This window comes from Oryctolagus cuniculus, chromosome 2 (assembly GCF_051225735.1).
Source record: "Oryctolagus cuniculus isolate XC-2025 breed Fujian yellow rabbit chromosome 2, ASM5122573v1, whole genome shotgun sequence".
NCBI classification, from domain to species: domain Eukaryota; kingdom Metazoa; phylum Chordata; class Mammalia; order Lagomorpha; family Leporidae; genus Oryctolagus; species Oryctolagus cuniculus.
The window spans coordinates 169,845,119-169,851,206 of record NC_142868.1 but is presented as its reverse complement, the minus strand read 5'-3'; positions in this window follow the sequence as shown (position 1 = coordinate 169,851,206).

The following is a 6,088-nucleotide window of genomic DNA, read 5'->3' as shown; positions in this document are numbered from 1 at the left end:
CTGATCATTTATAGCACATGTTCCCTGTAACAAGGTTATTTGAAACCCAAATGAATGAATCCTCTGGTGGGCTTTTCAAACCAGGCTAAAGGAAAAAAGGGAAAAAACATGTAGATCTAAGGAACTACTTAAATTACACCAGATGAAGACCTGAGATTTCCAGAGGCCACATGTCTGCTAATATTAGGAGGTCAAGTTGATATTCTCTACAAAAATGAATTGAGAATATGCAGTCCATCTTTATTATTTGTGGATTCTGTATTTGTGCATTCACCTACTCAATAAAATTTATTTGTAACCCTAAAAATCAATATTCACAGAGCCTTCAAAATCCTCTGTAGGTGCACACAGACTGACAAGTAATTCAAGTGCTTGGTGTGCACATTAACAACGGAGACTGAGCAGGGTAATGGTCAGCTTCCTTGTTTCCGTGCTTATGCTGTAACGGATGTCCTCGCATTGTCAATTTATCGCTGTATTGATCACAGTTATGTGCTTTTTGTTAGTGATTCCACTTCTTACAGTAGCCCACAGGGAGATGGTGCCGTGCTGGCTAGTATTCCCGAGCACACCTCATCAGGCCTGAGCTACAGTGTTGTCAGCTGGGAGTTCAGTGCTCATGAATCAATAACTTACATTAAAGAAGATGTCCTTAATCCAAAACACACATAAAGAAGGCTATGTACTGATTGACTGAGAGAGATTTTGTAATGAGAAGTTCTAAGAAGGGATATTATGGGACAAATAGTGAACTTTTTTTTTAACATTTATTTATTTATTTGAAAGTGAGAGTTCCACAGAGAGAGGAGAGGCAGAGAGAGGTAGAAACGGAGAGAGAGGAATTCCATCCACTGGTTCACTCCCCAATTGGCTGTAACGGCTGGAGCTACACCGATCTGAAGCCAGGGACCAGGAGCTTCCTCCAGGTCCCCCATGTGGGTACAGGGGCCCAAGGACTTGGGCCATCCTCCACTGCTTTCCCAGGCCATAGCAGAGAGCTGGATCAGAAGTGGAGCAGCTGAGACTTGAACCAGCACCCATATGGGATGCAGGCACTGCAGGTGGTGGCTTTACCCGCTAGGCCACAGCGTCAGCCCCATGAACTTGTTTTTCATATTGCTGTTACCATTGTTTTCTGCAAAACAGGATGGTAAGTTAGACCCCAGTAAAAGGTAGATAGCCTTTGAGAAAACCCATGAAAGAGACAAGACATTAAGCTAAGTGATGTCATAAGGGAGTAGAGAAGAAAGACCTAGTACTCCGGCCCAGTGGAAACACACCTGGCATGTTGGAGAAACCAAGAGGAGGCTCAGGGTCTGCAGTGGAGTTAGTGAGGGATGAGGTCAGAGAGGCAGAGGGGGTCAGCTCAAGAGGGCCTTGCAGGTGTATGGAATAATTGAGGCTTTTACTGTGAGCAAGAGACTAGAAGCAGGCAAAGTGGAAACAGAACAATCAGAAAATTGCTGGCAAGATCTAGATTTGGAAGATGATTGCATCAGTTATTGTGGGGAGGGGCTAAATCCAATGATTAGTATCCTTAGACGAGAAGAGAAAATGCACACAGGAATCCAGAGGGGAAGGCCGTGTGAAGATGGAGGCAGAGACTGGAGTTACACAGCCCCAAGCCAAAACCACCAAGGATTGCCAGAACCTACCAGAAGCTAGCAAACAGGCACAGAATCCCAATTCTCCCCTAGAGATTTTAGATTGGCCCAATCCTCCCAACACCTTGAATTTGGACTTCTGCCTTTCACAGACATGTGAGAGAATGAATTTCTGTTGCCTTAAGCCACCAAGTTGTGTTGATTTTTTTTTATGGCTGTTCTAGGAAACTAACATAGACTGTCAGGATGAGAGCGGTTTTCACAGAGATGTGAGGGAAGGCAAAGAAGTAAAAGAAGTATAATCCCTGAAGCCAAAGGAAGACAGCGTTCCCAGGGGGTGGAGGAGGTCCTGTCTCAACTGCCCACCATAAGTCCTGGACTCCTACTTCTTGGTTAATCTTCATCAATGATGCTGCTGGTCTCAGAACTGCTAACCTCTGGTCAGTTTCCTCAACCTATGGTCTCGACTGGTTTTCACTGATGAGAGCAACTGTTTGGGCCAGTTTGAGTTATGCAGACACAGCCCCCGAATGCTTGTTCTCAAATGTCGAAGAGCATTGAGTCATCAAGTTGTACTTTTGTGAATACCTTGAAAGGCAAGCATCAAGAAACAGAACTGATAGCATTGGTGATGGCTACCGTTGGTTGAGAGTCATTTCTTCTGTGGCTCTTATGGTGCCTAGACTTTCCCCATCAGTCCTGCTTTTATGTGCAGGCATAAGATCAAATGCCAATGGATCCTACTAGAAGGTCCAGTTGGTCCTAACAGAAGGTGGCAGCCTCTGGGAGGGGGTGGCACATTATATAGTTGTGACAGTAAAGAGAAGAAAAATGATGCCATCTCCCTCGGCCTCTGGATGGACATGTCGCAAAGAGTCCAGCAGAATTTTTAACGTTAGCTCCACCGAGTTCTACTGAAAGGAGGCCCTAGACACCAATGCAGTTCATAGGAATCTGGCTGCCCAGAGATCCACACGGGGGTCAGGCATTTGCCAAAGGAGAAAAGGGCCCACCTGTACTTGGGATTTTGTTTTGTTTTGCTTTGTTTGCTGGTTCTTGGGGAAGGAAGCATCAGGATGTTGGAGACAAATAGTACAAGTTTGCTGGGCAGAAGACTGGTGGCAAGATGGCATAGGATCCATATGAGGAAGAAAAGCACACAGGATTTTCTTCATGAACCCTCTTGAGGTTTGGGAAGAAAAAAGCACACGGGGCAATGAGTTCATCCTGAAACCAGAGTTGGGGCAGAGGGCGGGATGCCAGGCGACTGGGAAGAAGGATGCTCTGAGGGCTGACCTTTATTTGTGGACTTGTTCCAGGCAAATTTTTCTCTGGAAGTGCTTCTGGTCTTTCCCACCCCAGCCTCGCCAGCTCCCCACATCCTGAACAAAGGTTCAGTGTGAAGGAGTCCAGATGGAGAAATCATTGGAGGAGTTTTTCTTTGTCATTACTGGCATGAAGAAAATGGCAAATGGAGACAATTATTTGCTTAATTCAGTCCCCTTAGAATCACATATTCTGCAAAGGGGTCATTGCAGAGAAAAGTTGCTTTTAGCCCTAAGGAATTCTGCTAATTGGTCAATTTTCCAGTTCGTTTTTCAGGAGTGGGCATGACTCTGGGATAATAGTTTTGGCCTCTCAGCTATCTCATTCCATCACAGATAAAACTGCGTGAAGGAAATGAGGACAAGTGAAGCCAAGTTCCAAAGCCCGAGAAAGGCAGGCACAGAGGCTTCAGGGACAGCCACTCACCCCAGGAGCCAGCGACTGATAACAAAACCTTCCAGACAGAGAACCTGAGATGAATGAGACAGCCAGGAGGGCGCTGAGCCAGCCACAGAGTGAAGTCTTGCAGGAGGGAGAAAGAGGGAATGGGGAATTAATTATAAAGAATTCCTCCTAAAAGCACTGTGGGTTGGAGACAAGATACAAGTTATTCAGAGGGTGCCTTCTAAGTCTGCAAGGTCTTAGAGAGCCTCTTACTCACAAAGGAAGCCAAGGAACCTTGGCCAGACGTATGGTGTGGCCAGCTTAAAAGCCAGCAGACCTTACTTCTGAGTCTCAGGGAAATGCTCTGTGGACACAGATGGTGGGTTTGCTTTGTGGCTTAGTGAGGAGTCCATTTATGTTTGTTTGGTTCTCTTTGTAGTCTCCATGCCCTGCTGATAGTCCCCTTGTCCCCGACCAAGCCAATTGCAAGCAGTACATCCAACAGTGCTTCCTATTGTGTTAACTCCAGCGAGGGTTTGGAAGGCCTCCATAGAAACATACCTATTATGACATTGGAGGCTGGTTGTTTGAAAGGCAGATTAAATCCTGGAGGGCTCTCTGTATGTGGAGTAGGAACTGAAAAAGGGAATTGGGTTTGGGAGTGATTCCAACTCTGCTTTCTGTCATTCTGCTCTGAGGATGGTGGGAAAACCAGAAAAATCATTCTGGAGGGAAAGCCAAAAAACAGGATTTCTGTAAGGCCAAAGGTGAAGAAAGTCTTTCCCAATAAAACTAAGAAGGCCAAGAGGCTGCCAAATGCAGCTCACCCAAACCCCATTTTATTGGCACCGCAGAAGTCGCACACCTGCTCTGAAGACTAGCCCTTTCTTCACACTGATTCCCCTTGAAACAAACAGCCTGTGCTCTGCTCAGTGGTCCGTCTCTGAGGAACACTGTGAGGAAAAGGGAAACTCTAGCTATGACTTTGGCCACATCAGATGGTATCGTCATTGACCAAGGGCTTGAGACCCAAGTGTGCAGACTGATACAGGGCATGGAATGGATCGGGGACAAGGTATAGAATTTAATGCACTGCTTCTGGGGGGAGATCTTCGTGCAGAAGATTCTCACTCCCTAAACCTAAGCTAGAGTAGGCTTTCACCTTGGAGTTATTAATAGTATAACTGAGTCTGCCTTGAGGATGAAGTGTAAGGTAACTAGGATACCCTGTTGTCCCATGGTTTTGAACCCAAAGTATTCCACAGTGGGCACAGTGGCTATGGTGGAGTTCAGGCATCCACTGAATGCTTCCAAGGAAACTTCAGGTACTATCTGAAAGACTCGCCATGGTGCACATTTACAGAGATAGCCAATAGGGTTTCTGGGGACTCATCCTGGGATCATTGAGATGGTCTCAAGGGATGCTCAGAGCAAGGCTACGGGAAGTTAGGGTTAAGGGATGTGGTTTGAAATGCCTCACTCCTATGAAGCTGATAAGCTGGAAAACCAAGGAGGGAAGAAATGACTTCATATTTTTGAGTAACATTTTATCTGTGCCAACCAAGAGATATAACAATTGGTGGATTTCCACTGAATATTTCATGTAATGATTTTAGACAAATGACCTAACATCTGGCTTTCTCCATGAGCCAGCGAATTATGTATCAGGTTATGTCAACCAAAAAGGCAAGGAGGCAGCTTAACTAGGAAAATTCTATCCAGGAAGTTCCCATGTATTTTGGAGTAAGGGTGAAAGACTTATTTATAAAAACAGCACTGTGTGCTGCTCTTATCCTAGCACATTCCTCTTGTTCTCTCTACCTGGACTGAGCTTGAGACTCTGTTTTTCTTGGTGACTTTGGGTGACACAGCTTTGGGCTATCTTCATACATCTTTTTCTGGGCCTCAGGATTTAAGTCACTTGAGTTTCCATTCTTGGTATCGAGGAAACTGGAAAGGAATGGTGTATTTTCACACTTCTTGTCCTTAAACGTTGGTCACAAGTCCTTTGTGCGTGGGATATTTTATTGCACCCTCTATAGCTTGCTAAATCATATCTCACGATCTCCTGAAATCTGTTCTTTAAAAACTTCTAGGTGAGAAAATTATAGCCCATCTTCAGTTCTGAAAGAAGGGAGGGGTCATTCGTAAAAGAATTCCATCTGACAAGTTTCTGTGGGAATCTGTGTTTGAGGTGTTTTCAGGCATGAGGAATTCTTGCACATTTTTATTTACTCTAAGGTCACATGTCATACACTGAGATACCCTCAGCCTGGAACGTTTGCAGCTGAAGGGAACTTAAGACTGCAGGGGAAACTAGGTACATGTTTTTATATTGAATCCAATGCAAGTATTCTATGAAACAGAACTTCTTCTGGCCATGGCCTTGTGTCAGAAAAAGTTGCTGTCTTCTTAGGCTTTTTTTTTTTTTTTCCAAGCATAGCCTTGAACTCCTCTTCTGACTCCCTCAAGCCCCACCTTCTCTTGACTTTGAAGCTATTGTCCGCTTGACATAAGATTCTTTAATAAGCAAAATATCACCAGTGGGATGTAAAAAAAAAAACACACAAGATTTCGACTGTTGGATGAGCAATTGCAAAAGATGTAACCAAAGCCACAGCGTGGCTTCCTTTCCGCTCAAGCATTCTTGCTTCATAAGAAGGATTGGTTTTCCTACTCTCACAAAAGGGTTTCCATGACCTTTGGAACCCAACCACAAAACCCTGGTTTACACAAGGACCCTAGAAAAAAATCATGATATAGGTTATGCTTTC